The sequence below is a fragment of the Alligator sinensis genome, unplaced genomic scaffold (genome assembly GCF_000455745.1).
Source record: "Alligator sinensis unplaced genomic scaffold, ASM45574v1 scaffold31_1, whole genome shotgun sequence".
NCBI classification, from domain to species: Eukaryota; Metazoa; Chordata; order Crocodylia; family Alligatoridae; genus Alligator; species Alligator sinensis.
Genome location: NW_005841884.1, coordinates 4,148,880 through 4,169,252, shown reverse-complemented (window position 1 = coordinate 4,169,252; position 20,373 = coordinate 4,148,880). Strand labels below are relative to the sequence as shown.

General features: G+C 45.6%; 1 protein-coding gene across 1 annotated transcript in view; it reads right to left on the bottom strand.

Annotated features, from left to right (window-relative positions):
* The window catches only part of LOC102371956 (dimethylaniline monooxygenase [N-oxide-forming] 1), a 46,009-nt gene extending 30,114 nt beyond the window's left edge, over positions 1-15,895 (bottom strand). Inside the window, exons 1-2 of the mRNA XM_006017739.3 lie at positions 15,877-15,895; positions 13,666-13,798 (exon numbers count right to left, since the gene is read on the bottom strand). The gene's annotated coding sequence lies outside the window, so the exon portion shown is untranslated. The remainder of the gene's footprint in view (positions 1-13,665; positions 13,799-15,876) is intronic.
* Positions 15,896-20,373: the final 4,478 nt, after the last annotated feature.

Here is a 20,373-nt window from a genome sequence, read left to right as displayed (position 1 = left end):
CGAGGCCAGCACTGCTGGCCTTGTCCCCCAGCTCCGTCCCCTCCGTTATGGTGGCACTCCAGTCCCTGCTGTCTCCCTCTGCCTCTGCCATCTGTCTCTGACTCTGTAGAGCATTCTGATTGGCTGCTGAGACAGCCAATCAGAGTGCGAATAAAGTATTATTGACAGACAGGCAAACAGACAAAGTCTTTTATAATATTAAGATGCTGTCCAATATTAAAAGTAGATCTGGAAGGAATCTAGCATTAACATTCATAAGCTAGCACCACCTGGACTCAAAACACAGGAGTATCTTAATTATCCAATGTTGGCATTATCATTTATGAAACTAGCAAATCTAGTTTGTTGAGTTATACCTTTAAGTGCCAACTAGCACCACACCAAATTCAATGAAATTCATCTAAGCTGAAAAAACAAACTGTTCACTCCCAGTGGATAGTATTGTAAAAGTGATCTGGTGTTGAAAAAAGACCACAGCCTCTATTTTATAAAGTGCTTTATTAAATTACAATGGAAGGTTAAATGTGCCCAGAACACAGAGAATTTACATCCTAATTTAGGGTGTGGATACACATTACACTTAGACCATTCTAAATGCACTTAAAACACAAGTGTCTGCATGTTAGCCCAATCCTGTCCAAAGCCACACGCTAGTGGGGCGGGCCAGGCCAGGTCAGGTCCAGGGTGAAGCAGCACCATGCCACTGTGGGGCTGTTCCTACAGCTGGGTCATGGCCCCAGTGGCCTGGCTGGCTGTTGCTGCTAGCGTGGCAGGAGGCAGATGAGGGGGGCAGATGTACGGCAGCACCTCTTCAAGCCCACCCACAAACCCCACCCCGCCACATCCCCCAACATACCCACCCATACTCCCGCAAACCTCACATCACCTCTGTACCCACACCCACCCACAAACCCCTCTACACATCCCACACACACACACCCAAGAACTCCACACCTACCCTCCCACCCCTCTTCTGCAAACCCCACATCCCCCCGACATGTTATACCCTGTGTGTCCATCTGCCAGACAGGATGGGACTTGCTGGAAATTGTGGCTGCATGGGCAGCTGTCCTCACATCCTGGTCAGTGAAGGGGTCAGGGGGAACTCTGATTTTTCTTTGATAAAAAAACCCAAAGCAAACACCAAAGCATACAGATATTTAGAATTTATATTTTTATGATGATAGAGGCACTGGTAGGTTTCCAAACTGCCTTCAAATTGTAACTATATCAATAAAACATTGCCCAACTGATCGATCTCTCTCTCTCATTCTTTCTATATATAGTCGTGTTTTGTTTTAATTGTGGAAGAACACAGCTTTTTGGGTATTTTAAGAGTGAATTTAGGATTTTTTAATCAGAGAATTTGCCATTTTTAAACAGGGAATACAAGGGTCCCTGCTAGTGGGGTAAGTGGCAGGACCCAGGCAGAGGAACCCCCCCAGGGCTGGCACTGAGTACCCAGCTGGAGGGCAAATGAGGTAGCTGACCTCCTGGCCATTTGACCTCCTGCACCTCCCCACCCCCCGGCTCAGTGACTGGTGCCTCCTGGGGCCAGAGGGGCACCTGGTGTCCCCCCATGACTGATCACTGAACCGGGTGAGGGGGGAGACTGGGGGGGGTGCCCTCGCACTGCTCTATCCACCCCAGCATTGCAGCATTCAAGAGGTATGTAAAAAGAGCCTCAAGGTATGTAGATAGAACATTTAAAGCTGTGTCAAATCACTGTCCCTGATTCAGACCGAATCTGAATCCAAATCAAATAGGGCCCCATTTCACACACCCCTACCAGGCAGCAACCCCCACTGCCAGACTGCTACATTGGGTAGAGGGTGCAGGGTCCACTCTAGGTCAGGGCTGCTGCAGCAGTGTCCCCACATGTCAACTGGTTGGGTCTCAGAAGCTCCTGAGAGCAAGCAAGAAGCTCCTGAGAGCTCCTGAGCTGGTCGCCAGGGCAGCTTTTTATACTGTTGGGGCCTGCACAGGTGCTGGCCCCAGCCTTCAGCACTCCCTGGCTGTAGATCCAGGAGGAGCCCCAAGTGGCACAACTTGCTGCATACCAAAGTGCATCTTCAGGCACATGTGCTGAGGCAAAAATCCCCAGCACAAACTTGTGTCACTTCTATTTGAACTGCTGCAAGCGCACATGCCTGCTTGTGTGGATGTGACCTGAGTGTCTCAAAGTTATGACACTCCTGGGGGAGGATTATCTCTGGGTGGTGCTACCCAAGTCATGTTGTAGTAAAGGGAACAAGATGCTTCCCTTTTTAAGCTCCAATGGAGATAAGGCAAGCAATTTGGGTCCTTCAGTATCCCAGGATGCACTGCTCTCAGGCCCCACCACTACAGTTCTATGGATGATCCACCCACCCTCTGAAGCTCTACTGCCCAGGGATGCTACTGTTTGTGGGTAAGCAGGACTCTGCCAATGAGATTAATTGGAAGTTTCCCATGCTGCCTGGTCCTGTTTCCCCCAAAGGCTGCCATGTCTCCCATGGTCAGGCAGCTTGACAGAGGCAGCTATGGCTTCCTTTCATACCTCCCCTGCTCCTGTCCTGGAGTTGAGGGGTGGAAGAGGGCTGTGCCATGGAGATACTGAAGCTAGAATGGAGAGTCACTGGGGTTTCCCTGCTCCTTGCAGCTCCAGACTCTCACCGTGGCTCTCAGGATGCTTGGGGACAACGGGGCTAGGTAGCTTGAAATTTCAATTAACCATGACTAACTGCAATTAACTGAACTTTTCTGTGGCTTTCATCTAGCTCTGTGTCTCTGCAGCACAGCCCTCTCCCCCACTTGCCATCCCAGAAGAGGAATACAAGGAGCCTGTGGCAGGAAGCCACAGCTCCACAGCGCCCTGGATGCTTCTTTACCTCCTGGCTCCACAATCCCTTGGCCACAACCTCCCACCCCCCTGCCTGCAGAGCAGAGAAAGAGCCCAGGTGTCCTGACTCCTAGCCATGTCTCTGCTTACCAGCCCTCTAGCAGCCACGCTGAGCTGTGGAGGTTAGAGACTGTATAAACCCTTAACAAGCAACTGCTTATAACATGTTCTAACTTACATACCTGATAACATTCCACAGATTTAGTAAGGCCTAAGGGTAACGTGTAACAACACCCTTAGGGATAGCAGTCAGTATCTGCCTATCTATCCTACTTCAGTACAAGAAATTAATTAAGGGCCCCAATTATTGTGGTTGTTTTAATAAACCTCATTTGAGTGCATGCATTAAATATGTGTTTGATCCCAGCTGTGCCAGTTTAACACATCTATTTGAAGACTAGTTTCCCTTAAAAATCAATGAGCCTGCTCAGAAGATCAGGTTCCTTTCCCTTGGCCTGTGTGGGATGAATTTCCTTATTATGCATGATTTAAAATAGAGATCAGTCTGGACTAAGTTTTACAAGGAGCTTTGCACAGGCCCTTGCCAGGGGTATGTTTCACACTGGTTTATCTAGAAGCTCATACAATATGGGATTCATTATTTTAGCATTCCATGGCCCCCCTCTTGAATTCAGATAAATAATAGCCTGATTCTATGGCAGACTGCATGCCCTCCACTTGAAAAGCAGCTCAATACCTCACTGGTATTGCTTAATAAGTCAGTAACTTCCAGGTTATGGATTTTAAAGTTTCTGCAGGGAGCTTAATATAAGCTGTTATTTAGTGTACTTTCCTCAAAGGCATGGCACAATAGAAAGGGATTGCTACTATCAGGTTAAGCACTCATGTGGTTTTGAAAGGCAGGTTATGAATATTGAAAACATAGGACAAATGACAAAAGAAAAAAAAACCCAACCCCACCAGGATTTTAAGCAAATGCAGATCTGGGAATATCACCTAGCCCTACTCTAGTAAAACTAGGATTACCATATTTCCAGATTTAAAAAAGAGAACACCTGTGGGGATGGAGGGCAGGGAAGGGGAGGAGAGGGGAAAAGGGTATATGATTGGGGGAGGGGAGGCAGTGATATGCCTGTGCCTTACCCCTACCCCTCATTCCCAAACCACAGCCTCCCCAGCCCTGCTGCTGCCCCTCACTCCTGACCCACTGTAGCCTGCCCCCCAGACCATGCTGGTGCCCCCTCACTCTCAACCTGCAGCCCCCTGCCCACACACTCTCTCTCTCTCTCTCACCTGCCTGCAGCTGCTGAGGCTCACACGCAGAGCATGTGAAGCCCCGGCCTCCAGTCACCTTCCCCTGCTGTCCCTAGACCCAAGCAGCTCCTTCCTTGGGCAAGCCAGAAGTGCCAGGAAAAAGCAGAGGCAGAGCAAAATCCCAGACATTTACTTGCATTTCAAAAACCCACCTGGACAGAGGACCAAAAAAACCCTACATATCCAGAAAAACCCGGACTTATGGTAAACCTAGTAAAACAACAACCGAGGGGAATACTTAGAAAGATGGAAGGTGGCCCCAAGAGGTGCAGGCAGGCCAAGGATTGTAAACCTGTGCAAAGCTGAGAATCAGTTGACAGAATCACTGATGACATAAAGCCTCATGAGTATCAGCACCTGTTACACAGAGGCCATATGGCATTTCTGGCTCAGCCTCATATTCCTGATCCCAATAGGTAGTACTGGCAAGAGGTGCGTAGGCCAAAGAAAACCTCCAGAGCCAGCTTTGGATCCATCAAGAATAGCAGCAGCACAGTGGGCTTTACATCAACACATGATGCAGTTTTGTTCAGCAGCCAATATAATGCATCTGTAGAGCCTGACTTGGGCTTGCTCCAAATCCTAGTAAAAGGAAGAAAATAAAAATCCCTGCCAATCACAGTTTAATGTTTTTAAGATAAAAAGAGAGGAGATGTGAAATAGCTATACATATATGGTAATCTACAAATAAAAAACACATATATAATTATGAGACTGTTTTTCTTCACTTAAAATTAGCTGCTGCCACCCATCTCAGACAAACTCATGTTACACAGTTACCTGCATCAGTTGGCAATTATAATGTATTTATGAAACCCCTTCATAGGAAAATAGAGAAAACCCCCAGCAGCCCTACATTTTTAGTTTTAGTGGGAGGTAACATGTAGAGATTCCAAGTTAGAAGTGGCACATCTACACATGAAATTAGTGTACTTGAAAAAAATCCAGCTCGAACTGTGCTGGAAGTTTGTTGCTCCTAAGCGCAGTGTCTTCATGTGTGCCCAGGACTGCAGCGTGCTGAAGTGTGGTGGAGCAGCCCTGGCTGACGGGAGGCCTGGGGGGGTCAGCCTGCTCGGGACTGCTCTACCCAGGCTCATTGTGCTGTGGAGGTGCTGGCTGGGGCATGAGGTGTTATAGTGTGGGACTAGCCAGCAGGCAGCCTCCGCTCTGTGGCACCCTCAAGACCCAGGCAGCTCTGGTCACTGTCTATATATGCACTGTGGCAGCATAAGTTCCTCTGTCATAGAATAACACTTGTCCCGGACAGTACTATCCTATGGTGGACTTAATTACTTTACTGCACCCTAACACAAGTAGATGGTGATGCTTTACTGCAGAGCTAATTAGTCAACTCTGCAGTAAAGCGCATGTGTAGTTGCCCCCAAGAGGGACTAAAATAATTCTAAATGAATTCAATGATGCTGAAGTGGGTAAAGTTTTCAAAACCATCTTAGTGACTTCAAAACTTAAGTTCCATTAAAAAAAAAAAAATTCTTAGGCCCTTCCTAATTTTTTCCTAATCATACAACCTTAATTAAAGAAGCAAACACTCTTGAAAGTTACACAATAACTACTTGAAGCCTGAAAACATCTCCAATTTACTTTGATCAAATACTTTCGTCCTTTTTCTATTGCAACAGAAATCAGAGTTCAGCTTCCACTTGTGAATATGTCATGTGTTCTGCACTCATAGCCAAGCTTCCAGTGTGATTGCTTGGGAGCATGTTATACAATACTGTATTTATTCAAATCCAAGATGAAGTTTTCCCCCATTTAACATGGGGGGAAAAAAGCCCCATGTCTTGGATTTGAGTATAAGCAGGGGGGCAGGAGGCTGCTGTGGCTCTGATTCCATGCTCAGAGTCTGAGTTGGAGTTGCAGCCATTCCCACTGTCTCTGCCCCCCCCGGGCCGGAGGCACTACCACTGCAACCACTGCAAAATGGTTAGGCTGGGGCTGGAGCAACTATGTATTCCATGTCCCAGGTTGGAGCAGAGCCAAAGCTGGAGGGTAAGCTGCAGTGGTGGGGAAAGGGCAAGTGGTGACGGCCAGAGCCAGCCTTAGGGAAAGTGACACTCTGGGTGAACTTGTATTTTGGCATCCCCCCTTCCCCCAGTCAGTAGTGCTGCTGCAGGCAGAGGCAGGCAGGCAGAGGCACAGGGCACAGTCCGTTGGGGAGGTGGAGCAGCAAGGTGTTGCTGCTTGCACTGCCTGGCCTAGCTCCTTGTGAGCAGCAGCTGGAGGTGGGGATGGTTCTCAAGGAGGACTATACAACAGTGGCCAGCACTTGTAGAAAAATGATCAGGAAAGTCAAGGCAGCGATGGAGTTTAGGTTATTTATGGGAGTCAAGGCTAATCAGAAGTCCTTCTTTAGGTATGTAGGCAGTAGAAGGAAAACAAATGGAAGTGTGAGGCCCCTGCTTAACACCTCGGGACAGCTGGTAACTGACATTCAAGAAAAAACTGAACTCCTGAATGCCCACTTTGCTTTGGTGTTTCACTGGACCACGGGGAATTTCAAGCGACATAAGGCTCATAGGGGACATGTTGGGACTGACAGTCTCCCCACTGTGGATGCTGAGTGGATACAATACCAACTAGAAAAGCTAGACGTTTATAAGTCAGCAGGACCAGATGGACTCCATCCGAGAGTGCTGATGCAGCTGGCTGAGGTCACTGAGGAACCCCTGGCAAAGCTCTTTCAGAGTTCATGGTGCACCAGGGAAATCCCTGATGACTGGAAGAGGGCCAATATTGTGCCCATCTTCAAGAAGGGGAAGAGGGAGGACCTAGGCAACTATAGGCCAATCAGCCTCACCTCCATCCCAGGGAAAATCCTGGAAAAGCTCATTAAAGAATCTATGTGCGATATGCTCGCAGAAGGTAAGATTCAGAACGACAGCCAACATGGCTTTGTTGTGGATAGGTCTCGTTTTACCAATCTCATCTCCTTCTACAATCATGTGTCTCACCACCTGGACACAGGAGACATGCTAGACATTATATACCTAGACTTCCAAGAGGCTTTTGATCTAGTATCCCATGATATCCTTGTGGGAAAACTGGAAGATTGTGGGCTCAACTGCTCAACAGTTCAGTGGGTGGGAAACTGGCTATACGGTAGGACCCAGAGAATTCTCATGAACGGATCTGTATCGTCCAAATGCGATGTGGCCAGTGGTGTCCCTCAGGAGTCTGTGCTTGAACTAGTGCTTTTCAACATCTTTATCAATGATTTGGATGGGAAAGTGAAAAGCTCGCCGGCCAAGTTTGCAGACCATGCTAAGTTATGGGGCAGTGTGGCCATGCCAGATGATAGGTTGCAGATATAGGTGGACCTAGACAGGCCTGAGAGTTGGGCAGACCAGAACCAGATGAAGTTTAACACTTCCAAGTGTAAGGTGCTCTATCTGGGGGCAAACAACCCTCAACATACATGCAGGCTCAGTGGTGACAGCATGAGTTGCACCATGGCCGAAAGAGATCTAAGGGTAATGATTGACCACTGCATGAACACGAGCTATCAGTGCAAGGTGGTGGTCAGCAGAGCAAACAATACACTGGCATGCATCAACTGATGCATCTCATGTAAAACTCTTTCAATAAGGATGTGGAAAAACTTGAGAGGGTCCAGAAAAGAGCCATCCATTTGATCAGGGACTTGCAAGGCAAGCCATATGAGGATAGGCTGAGGGACCTGGGCCTCTTTAGCCTAAAGAAGAGAAGGTTGAGAGGGGACTTGATAGCGGCGTACCGCTATATCAGAGGAGTGCATCAGGAGCTTGGTGAACAACTGTTCACTAGGGCACCCTCAGGGAAGACCAGGACCAATGGATATAAACTCCTGGAAGGCCGCTTCAGGCTTAATACCAGGAAAAACTTTACAGTCAGGGTGTCTGGACTGTGGAACAAACTCCCTCCAGAGGTGGTGCTGTTACCTACCCTGGTGCTTTTCAAGAGGAGACTAGACAGTAGGACTACGCAAAACAGCACCATTTTGTTTCGAATTCCATTTCAACGTCTTGACAGGACAGTGTTTTGTTTCAAGTTTCGTTTCAAAACCACTGTTCTGTTTCGTTTCGTCAAAACTGTTTTGCTGTTTCGATGTTTTGCCCATAGGCTATAATGGGGAACCATGAAACTGCCTGTAATTTTGTCAGTTTTTGCCTGATTTGGATGGAACTTGCAGGAAGGTAGCTCCTTCTGAGGCCATGAAGCCTGCCAAGTTTCAAGGACATAGATGCAGGGATTTCTGGGAAACTGCACTTCAGGCTGCTGACAAGCAAAACTCGTGACACGGGTGACAGAAAGCAGGGCAGTTCAAACAATGCTGTCTTTTATGCTGTTTTCCATCCCTCCCCCAGAGCACTGGGATTTGAAGGGACCTCAGGGAAGGACCACAGTCACTGGTGAGCTACATAGTCAATATGAGAGCAGTCCTTCCCCCCATCTTCCCCTTCCCTCTCCTAACTTTATGTTTCCCTGCTTGAGTTCTGAAACTCGAAACATTTCAAAACATGTTGACTGCCTTCATTTTGTTTCGATATGGCTGTTTCAAAGCCCTTTGTTTCATTTCGATTTGGCTGTTTCAAGCTCAAAACAAGTCGAAACAAAACATCTGGTGAAATTTTGCACAGCCCTACTAGACAGTCACCTCGCTGGGGTCAGCTAACCCCAGTTGTCTTCCTGTTTAGAGTGGGGGGGCTGGACCCAATGATTTGCAAGGTCCTATCCAGCCCCCAACAATCTATCAATCTATAAATCTATGAAGCAAAACCAAGGAAGTGATATTTCTGCTTTACTCAGCATTGGTGAGACTGCAGCTGGAGCACCATGTCCAGTTCTGGGTGCCGCACTTCAACAAGGACGTGGAAAAGCTTGAGAGAGTCCAGAGAAGAGCCACCTGTATAATCAGAGACTTGCAAGGCAAGCCATATGAGGAAAAACTGAGGGACTCGGGTCTCTTCAGCCTAAAAAAGAGAAGGCCGAGAGGGGACTTCCTAGCAGCTTACCACTACATCAGGGGAATATATCAAGCGCTCAGTGATCAACTGTTTATCCGGGCACCCTTGGGGAAAACCAGGAGTAATGGCCACAGATTCCTAGAAGACCATTTCAGGCTTAACACCTGGAAAAACTTCACAGTCAGGGTGTCCATACTGTGGAATAAACTCCCTCCAGTGGTGGTGCAATCGCCTACCCTGGAAATCTTCAAGAGGAGACTAGATAGTCACCTCACTGGGGTCACCTGACCCCAGTTATCTTTCCTGCCTAGTGCAGGAAGGCTGGACCGCATGATCTTGTGAGGTCCCTTCCAGCCCCTAACAATCTATGAAACTACAAAGGGTGCAGGCATGGGAGGAAAAAGTGTCAGTGGGCAGGTTCCAGGATACACAGGCATGGTGGGAGCAGGCAGCAGGTGAGGTAAGTTGTAGGGAGTACAGGTGACAGGGGGCACAGGCCAGTGTCAGGAACTTGACTTCTCCACTGCCCCTACCACCGCTTGACCCACTGTAGTGGTAGGAGGATGAATTTAAGACAATGCTCCAATAATGAAATTCTATACATTGAAAATTAATAAAATTATAATTTTTCCCCACATATAGAATCTAATTATTGGGAAGTTATCTTAAATCCAAAGTCATCTTAGATTTGGATACATGCAGTACTACTTGTGTGCATGAATAACAGCAGTTCCACATATCAAAGAAACCCTATTGGTGCTGAATTTCTGCAAGTAAGTGGAGTCTTGTTCCTGTTGCTTCTGTCATTAATACAGATGAGACAGTGCACAAACAGCACATCCATCCATAATTTGCACATGGAAAACAGAAGATCCCTGTGGGCTGGCTGGAAAATTTAGCCCACTGACTTACTTTCCTTCATAAAACATTTTCATTTTCTATCGCATTATTTTGAGATTCCTTCCATGGGACTGTGTGTTCTACAGTTACTATTATTAGTTGCATCATGGCAATTCAGAGAGCACCACTTTGGGAATGAGGCCCCAGAATGGTAGGAGCTGTATAAAACCAATATATTCACTAATCTAGAATGCTCACCAACCAGGACAATGACAAGATGCAATAGATAAATATGAATAGGTGGTGGGGACAACATAACAAGAAAAATAGGTTGCTTTGATGGCCATATATATCAATATATTATATGGTCACACCTGCATTAAAAATGCAGAGAATTTTTCTCCCCATTTTGAGCCAGAATCTGAAATGCCATTATAAATTACATTGTTCAACTATGAACACATTTTCTTGGAGAATTCTCCAAAGCTGTCTCACTTACATTTTTTTAAAACAAGCCCAAAGATATGTTTGATTTTGAGTAACATCCTGTTTGTTTTTGTACAAAGTCAAAGGCAATCTTTCCATTAATTTCACAAGCTTTGGACTGGGTCCATAATGGGTTGCTATTCTTATGAAGTGCTACAGTACAATCCAGATGCTACATCAAGGAATTTTGCCTCTTGAGATTTCAAAGTACAGAAAACAGCATTCAGCTGTGAAATTGAAGCTTAGAGAACACCAAAATGCAGCAACTACAGTATCATCCAGGTCATGAGATAAATGTAGTAGGGTTTCTGGGGCTACCTTGAGAGAATGGCAACCCTCTCTCTTAACCAGACAACTTGTTACCTAAGAATCAGTCCATGTTTGGATGTTAATTAGCATCTTGGTATCCTCATCACACTCCCCAATGATTTTTTTCTTTTTTTTTTTTTTGGAGACAGAAATATTTTGCCTCATCACCATCAACACCAATTAAATGAGCACTCAGCCATGTGGCTGAAATGTGGTCAGCTCTTTGGTAAAACAGTTTTGTTCCAGGACAAGACTATTGCAATAAACAATTACGAGAAATTTATCTTGAAAGATGTTCCCAACATGTGCAGACTATGGGTGGCAAGTAGTATTTTTGGCACTTATGTACTGGTAGCAATTCTATTTCCTGGCAGTGTTGATGCATACATGGGCTAGAGCTAGAGCATCACATGTGCAGACTGAGCATATGTAGTACACACTGGCCACATGTATACACACCACATATGCACACCCTCTCTGGGCATTCATGGCATCTAAGGCCCAAAAACATAGGCAACTTGTAGGAGGGGCCCAGGGGGCATGTGCACCCCCTGAGATTGAACACCACCGCCATCATCGCTGGCTTCTGCGGGTGGTCCCTGCTCGCCACCTGCCCCCCTCCCCCTCACTGCTGGCATCTGTGGGCAGTCCCTGCTTGTTGCTTGCTGCCCCCCTCCCCCTTGCTGCCACCTCCATTGTCTGTGGGCAGTCACTGCTCACTGCCGTTGTCTTTAGGTGGTCCCTGCTCGCCACTTGCCACCCCTCCACCGCTAATGCCATCGCTGACATCCATGGGCAGTCCCCACTCACCACCGATGCTGCCTCCTACAAATGGTGTCCCCCCAGTCTCAGGAGGTGCCAGTCATTCATGCCCAAAAATGTAGGTGCCCCTAAACCATTGCAGGTGTTAGGCAGTAGAGGTTTTAGCCCCAAGAGCTGAATGGTTAGGACATTCACCAGAGACCTGGGTTTTATGCCCCTAGAGGGGGTTTAAGCCTGCATCTCTGACTTCTCAGCACAGTGATCTCTCCACAGTCAGACAGTACTCAGGCTCCTCTCTGGTGCCCTTTTTGAAGCTGAACCCCTTGGGCAGAGAAGAGAAGGAGACATGTGGGTCCAGGAGAAAGAGCCAGCCAGAAGGTATGTGGCTCAGTGAGGTAGCTGCTGGCCTGGATGGGAGGTAGGGCCAAGGGGAAATCTGGATTGTACCCTGAAGCCTTGTTCCCAATGGGCCAGAAATTTCCCCACAGCACTGCTCTCCATCCAGACTTTCCAGTGACCACTACATGCAAGGGCCAATGGCTCAGTTTCAAGAAGTGTACCAGGGAAGAGTCTGCAAAATGCCTGACCTTTGGCATGGTGGCTGGAGTACTGTACTGAGAAGCCAGATATATGTAGGTTTAAAACCCCTCTGGGTGACAGGGGCCTAAAACTTAGGCCCCCAACTTCTCAGGTTAGGGTCTACTAGAGTTTAGTCTTATCCCCTGAGTAAGCAGGGAAGGCAAAGCATGCTATACCTTCACCCTTGGCTATGAATCCACAAAGCATGCTATGCCTTCACCCTTGAAACAGTTTTTTCACAAGCAAACAGTGTGTCACAAGCAATGAGTTTAGTTTTGCAAGTCAGTAGTTCACTGCCAGTTCACAGCCTAGGAACATGCAGCCAGTGCATATTTAGGAGATATCAGTATTGTACCACAGTGGTTCTTCAACGATGGTGGCTACAGAATTCACCAGACTTGACACCAATGCTTGACATGGGACCAAATCATCACACACAGACCAATACCTAAAGTGACAAGCGTGGGCAGTTCCATCTATTCACATACACATTTGCCAGTTGCCATTCTGGCTGATTTTCTTACTCTAAGGGAAATCATCTCTCATGAAGAGGGAATGTCAGGCTCTGAAGGCAATATATCTCATTCATTTGGCTTGTCAAATAAGATTTCCACTTTCCTTGCAGGTATGAACAAGTATAAAGGCAAATATGTTCACAGCAGGGAATACAAGAACACAGAAGAATGTCAGGGGAAGAAACTCCTTGTGATTGGACTGGAGACCTCAGGAGTAGGTATCACAATAGAATTAGGTCAAAGAGCTAAACCGATATGGTTCCTTAAACTGTTTGCTCATTTCAGGGAAGCAGTAATTATGATTTATGCATCTGTTATCAAGTTGGCCAATCTGTGTCACCAGAATTTCAATATACTAGAGAATTTTTTATTGGGCCTTGGACAAGAGAACTTTTTTATTGGGGCTTGCAGGCCTTTCTCATTTCTGTGTTTATATCTCAGGGTATTTAACATGAACATTAAGGTGAGTAAATAAGAACCATTCTGAGTCATCATTGCACACCAATAGTAAAGAAAGAAACACGGGCAATATTGTTTTTAGAGATTGAGATTAGAATCCTTTTATTTTATTATTGGATTAGGCATTATTAGCATGAACAGATGACCCATAGACTGCTAGTGAATACTGTTAGCATTCACAGTGACCTGTACTGCTAAATGCATGAACCGCTACCACTTGAGTTAAATCACTAAAATCTTCAATTAGTAGAAGGAACAATTTATTAAACAGATATCTTCACCCTGTTATTATGAATTACTTAGGGCTATCTGTACTTTACTTAACTGGTAAAAAATTTAACTGGCTGATTTTTTTCAGAAATTATAAAATTTCCAAGGGAAAGTTTTGTCATCAAAAGTTATCTTTTTTTTTTTGCCAAAATACAGTATTTTCACCAGTGATGGTTTGTTTTCAAAAATGTTAATTAAAGTCTTAAGAAATGTTTTACTTTCTCATACAGCACTTAAATGTGTGTGTTACAGATACATAATTATGCCTTGTCTTTGCAGTATCTTACTCTGAGAAGGATGTATTTTGGAAGATCAAACTGCTTACCTTAGTCTCAAATGATCCAGGACTCTGGAGTTGGCTGGCAGTGGGGAAAAAAGTCACTGAAACACAACATCTCCTTGGAAGTGTTAGTGATTACAGGTTGGTAGAGAGTGGCTCTGCCATCCTCTAGGTGGTCCTGGTAAAACACATTCACAGCAAATCCATCAGATGGATCAAAGCATTTGATTAATGGGTGGATCATCCCCCTCCTTTGCAGAGCTCCCCCCTCACCATTTTGGTTGAACCCACCCACAAACCTGGAGTAACCCCAGGACTCCAGAGACTATCAACAGAGACATCATTTGTCTACAAAATTGCCTTTGGTTCTAAGGGAAAATCTTCAAGCCATTAGAGAGGACACAGAACAGTGGCAGGTGAGCTTAACTCCCTGCTCCAGACAGCTTTTACTATAGGTCAGTCCTCAGACAACAACTCTGCCATAGTCGCCTCTATTGGGGGAATTTTTTTTAGTGCACACAGTCATCAAGGAACAGAGTCCAAGCCATCCCAGAGGAACACTTTGAGGTTTCATACATATCAAGGGCCTAATTCTCTCCACACTAGAACAAAATCAACAGTAAATTTTACAGAAGCCTGTAGGCCAACCCCTCAGCTGGTATTCGTTAACTCCACTGAAGTTAACACAACTGTGTTGCTTTGTAGCAGCTAAGGATTCCAGTCCACTGGAGTTATATTAGTGCAAAACTATTGCAAACTGAGTAAATTATGCACTCCAGTGCTTTGTAAGTGCAAACATTTAACTCTTGGCTGGGATTCAGATTTCCACTACTGAAATGGGATTAGCTCAGAATTTTGAATAAGGACAGCATTGTTCTGGGTGACGAGCTTTCTATTCTTAACTTTTCAGCATTGCAACTCATTTCCTTGACTGTGGGTGTTACATGCTAGCTGTCTTCCCATTGGATGGCTAGTGTGTTATCTATGGAGTGGGGCCTGCATGGTTGGTTTACTAAAGTGTTTTTGACAGAGCAAGGAGAAAGGTTTCATTTAATTCTTTGGACCTCTGCTTGTCTTCCATCAATAGAACCTATTACTGTGACATACTTCTACAATCTGCTGTCCTAAATGGTGAGAAGAGGATCTCATTTGGGCAAGAAGTAATTGAATCCTGTTTCCCAGATTGAACAACAAGGAATCTGTCTACTGGCTACTAAGGTAGCCCTGATACTACAAGATCTTGTGCATTGTCCCTACCCCAGGGATCAATAGCTGGTGAGTCCACATGACTTGCCTCCATTCCTCTCCTGTCCTACATTCCAGACCCTATGGATATTCAACAGTCCCCAATAAAGCAATGCTTTATGCAGGGGTTGGCAACCTTTTGCCAACTCTGACTGGAACTTGCAATCCAGCCTTCACTGTGGGCAGAAAATCTCTACCACCTGAAGCAGCCAGATGCCTCCACCCACCCATCAGGTAGCAGGGTTAAGGCCTACCAGTTTTGGTAGCCAAAACTGTGGGAAGGATGTGGCCAGCATCACATCAGGCCACCTTTGGCTTCCCAGCCTGTGCTTAGTTACTTTTGAGTAAACTGAGAATAGTCTTCAGTGCCAGTCTAGAACCAGGCACAAACTCACAAGTCTGGAGCAAGACACCATAGCTGTTTAGTGCTACCCCACCTCATTTCCATGTTATGCATATGGAAACTGAGGCATAAGAAGTGAGGTGATTTGCCCAAGGTCAGACAACAGGCTCAGTGACAGAACCAGGAATAGTATCCTAGCTTCCTGGACCAACAGCTGAATGTTGCTGCCTCCAGTAAGGCAGAACAACTAAAACAGAGGATACCTATTGCTGTTTCTAGCAATGAAGTTGTCCCATAAAAACACAACACTGGAAGGAACCTCCTGGTCATTCAGTCCAGTGCCTTGGTAGTTTGAGCAACCACATCTACTCTTTCATATACTGACCAATATGAAACTTAAAGCCTGTCAGGATTTCTTGCCCCCAATACTCCTACTAGGAGGCTGATCTAGAGCCTGACTTCTCTGATGGTTAGAGCTCTTCTAGTTTACAGCTTAAATTTATTCTTGGCTATGAATCTACAAAGCATGCTATGCTTTCACCCTCGAAACAGTCTTTCAGAGATTACACTTCTTTAGGGCTAGGCCACAGATCTCTCTCTCCCTTTATATACAAAAGTGAGTCTTGTGGCTCCACTACTCCCAAACTGGGTCAGCAATCTCAGCATACCTGTTTCTAAACATGGCTCACTCCACTGGACCCCCAGTTTGAGATGTACCCTTGCAAGGATGCTGTCCATACAGTTGCTATTTTGCAGAGAACCAGGAGAGGCTTTTCAAAACAAGATCATTTTAATTAGTCAACTGGCATGTGGTAGTTTAGGGTCCCTAGATCAGAAGAGAAAAACACAAAGCTTACACACATTTCCAGACTAAAGGCATTTCTGTCTGTGGTCCAAAACATCCAGGATTTCATTTCTTCCTCCACATTCAACATCATACTTTGTCTTGATACAGCAGGGTTTTGTGTTTTTAAAAAGAAATCAGACTAGTCATGTTGTTTTCACCTTTTGCCTCCCTTGGCTGTCAGTCATTAAAAATTAGTGCATGGCTTTTGGTTTTGTATCTTGAGATAACTCCATTCAGGCATCGACCATCCTTGACAGTGCATTCCCACCAACCCATCTGTGATTTATACCCACCTATTATTTCCCTCAGTCCTCAGGTATGTAAATGAGAACAATCATGTAAAAAGGGGCAGGACTTCACTGCATGGCTGTAGTAACTATCTATGCATATATTTTTACCCTGTGGTCAGTGGCAGCTAAATGATGGCAAATTACTAGTCTTGTTTTTCATTAGAGGCCAAGTTGCTGTGGTTTAACTTCTAGTTTCTGTGGGATAAGGTCATGAATATTGGAACTTACCATGGAGCAGCTGATGCATTGTAAAACCCTGCCCCTTTCATTTCATGGTAAGTTGTTCATAGCCCCAAGTAGCTCACACAAAAGCAAGCAGGTAAACTAGGTCCTGTATAATTTTCAAAAAACTTATACAAAACTTCTCAACAAAGTTTAACTAACTGCACTGCTTCCATGGATGATCGATAACTGACTTTACCGCTCCCTTTTTATATGATAATCTTTCACACAGTTACACAGGAGAGAAAAACAGAAAACCCAGGGAAGTCAAAAACCCCAAATAGAGAGAGAGAGCGCGAGTGAGAGCACCTGAAGGGCAGGTCTGCTATCTGAACTTTAATTTAAAATAATTGGTTAGATTTGTTGTTGGCTGTGTGCTCTCTTCGTTATAGGAACTGAGGAAAAAACAAAATCATTTATTTTCCTATTACCCTGCTATGAGTTTGGCTGAGACTAACAGAATTCCTTGTGCTTTTTACAGGCTATACATAGGCCATCAGAAAAACTTTTCTTCTTCTTTCCTAGATGAAGGCACTTTTTCTGCACCACAGGGAACAATACTTATTGTGGGGGTGGGAACCAGGCATGTAGAAAGAGTGCTTTGAGCCCATAATTGTAACTGAGGACTGACTGCACTTCAGAGAATCTTTCCCTTCAGAGGATGGTTAAAAACTTGCAAAACTGGCTTGCATTGTGTGATTTACTGCTCTCTTTCATACCACCCAGGGAACTGTTCTAGTATATGTCATGCAATCTTTGATTAAAGCTTGAAGTGTACTCTTGTGACACTGCTGCAAATAATTTTAATTTGCTTGGGGGTGGGGAGGATATACATGAGATAGATAAATATGAGGCTTATTGGTCAAACAGACAGATGCACACAGTTTAAACATACAACATTTTTTAAAATCAGCTGCGGAGGGGGAAAAAAAGATACCTCCAAAGCTGTGAAAATTGTTGGTAACCCATCTGGCTCTCTTGTATATGTAGGGGACAGAGAGTGGGTGGGTTGGGAGAGGAGGGGAGGGGGGAATGACAGGTTTCTTATCCTTAAATATGAGTGGGGGTTGGGATGGCTGGGGAGTGTGCTCTTCAGGGTGATAGGCAGGGAAGTGTGAGTAGGTAGGGCAGTGTGGAGTTTTCAAGTTTTGGGATATAATTTGGGGAATCTACTGGTGTTTCTTATCTATGGGTTTTTTGTCATTTATTTTAAGGTGCTCTGAGCCTTTGAGTACAAACAACATATAAATCCAAATAACAAATGATCATGGGTGTACAAGCAATGGTTGTAAAAAACTCATTCTTAGATAGGAAATGCCTTGCCTCCTTTGTTCCTCTGTTTTCCTTGCCAGTGTAAGGTGGGGGAAAAACACACCCACTTTCCCTCTTGTTGCTCATAACTTCAAGCAGGGAGTGGAGAGTAGTTGCACTTCTTTGCCCTTATCATATGAGGCAAAAGGAAGGGATGTTCCATTTCATGTTTGGGCAGAGCTCCTCATGTTTTCCCTTGGGCACAGACAGAAATGACAATTTTCACCTGATCTGGCCATAGAAAGCAGCCTACAGATGTGACCAACCTCAACTGCATGGCTGCAGACAGCTTCAAAACTGGCCAATTGGGTGAAAATCTGAATCTTCATTGCATGAGGGGTCAGATGAAGACAATTCAGAACAGACCATCTTCTGTAACTTCTGTCCATGCTGCCTCTCAGACTGTCACTGTTTTCAGAATGGAGTGAGGGGAGGGACAAGGAAAAGAGCAGATGGGGTTAGTCTGGGTTTTTTCCTGCCCCGGCTGGATGGTGAGGCATGTGTTGGAGTACCTCCCCAAGGTGGGGAGGGGTTTCTGATTCATCCACTACACCCTCTAGTGTTGGCTGGGGAAGCCCTAGAATGAGCTCCCTTTCCTTTCCCCCCCTCCCATTCTGAAACAGGGACAGGCTAGGAGAGAGAAGGGGCCATCGTTAGGGGAAACCAGCTGCAGACTCCCAGCCAGCAGCTAGATTCCCCTCCCCCCTGGAAACAACAGTGAACTTCTGTTTGGTTTGGGGGCCGGTTGTAACTCAGAATGCTACTTGCAAAGTGCTGCCAGTTACAGCCGGGAGCTGCACTTCTGTCTGTACTGTTTATGCCAAGTTGGGGGGGAGGGAAGAAAGGAAGAGAGGGAGGTAGCAGCAGGAAGTAATTAAATGATGGAAAATCAAAATGAAAAAAAAGGGAGGAAAATAAAGGAGTGTGTTCAATAAAATGGCAAAGACACATACAGCTACTCCAGCTGGGGTATTGGGGGCAGCCAGGTCAGGTCTGTGAGGCAAGGGGGCTGCCTTCCACTATCCCCGCCCCCCTCAGCTCCCACCACGGTAAAGCCGAGCTGGCAGCTATGTGCTGCTGCTGCCAAGAGGCTCAAGGCCTCATGGACCCTGCCTGGCTCTCTCAAATTTCCCAGCTGGGGTACCTGGGCGGGGGGGCGCTGTGAGGCAGGGGGTGCTCCTCTCCCCCATCCTTGTCCAAGCCTCTTGACAGGGACAGCATGTAGCTGCTGGCTTGCTATGGCCAGAGCTGGGGAGGGGTGGGGACAGGACTGGGGAGAAGGTGGTTCGGCAGCCTCCTGGCAGGTTGCTGGAGTGCCCCCACCCGCTGGCCAGGGCTGGTTCAGGCAGACATGAGCTCCCCTGACCCAACAGGTGAACAGCTGTCTGTTGTGTGGGGGGGAGGGTTGGTCCTAATTCATGGTGTTTTGTGTAAAGCACCATAAGTTAGAGTGCCTCCACTAAATGTCTGTAAGCACTCTAAAGGGAATAAGGTCATGTGAAGAGCAGGAGAAACTGAGGTGTTTCAGGAAGGAATAGAATGGCCAGTTCCCCATCTCTGGAGGGAATGAAGTGGGAAAGGGCATCCCTCCTCTGAGCAGCCAGTGGGTACTACATATGCACTGGCAGGGGTATTTGAGGCAGATGATGCTTTACCCTTAAGTCCTCACCCACTTTGGAAGGAAGCTACTTGTCTCCAGTGTCAAACGCAGAAGGCAGGTACATTCCTCCAATTTATTACATTACCAAATCTCATTTTTTAAAAACCTGTCTCATGATGTTTTGGAGTCTGACTTATGGCTTTTGAATGTGGGTTTCACTCTATTGCAGGGGAAAAAAAAGAGAGAGAGAGAGAGAAAATCCTGGAGCTAATAAGTGAGGTAAGAAAGAATATACTTCATAGGAAGACAAGGAAAAGGAAGAAAAGAGGGAGATTACTGTCTAAGGAAGTTACTTGCTCAGAACAGATAGTAAAACTGAGAAAAGGAGAGAAAAAATGTGAAGGAAGCGGTAGGAAAAGATCTTTTGGTTGTGACATGCATCACATCAACAATGTCACTCAAGGACACTCTCTCACCTCCTCCTACTCAGCAAAACTTAGCTATCCGAAAGAGGTAGCCTTAAAAAAAAAATCACTACTCCTATTAATTTTATGTATAAAGTATTCAAATATTGGATAGACACCTTCTGGAAGGAAGGCAGAAATAATTTACGTTTTGTTAGAGATGTTTCATGCATTTTTGAACATGTCCCAAACGTCATGCCAAACATTTCCTGCAAACTTTGTAATAAAGAAGGAAGATACATGCCAAGTAGTCTCAGGAATGCATTTTATTGCTTTATTTAATCAACACATCCTCCAGAACCTAAATACTCACAATGCATCAGGCAAAAATCACAGCACTGGTATTAGCTAATATTCATTACAGAAGAGATGGTTTTCCAACATTTAGTTACCTTGAAGAGAGAATAGGGTTTTCACTTCCACACCCTCGG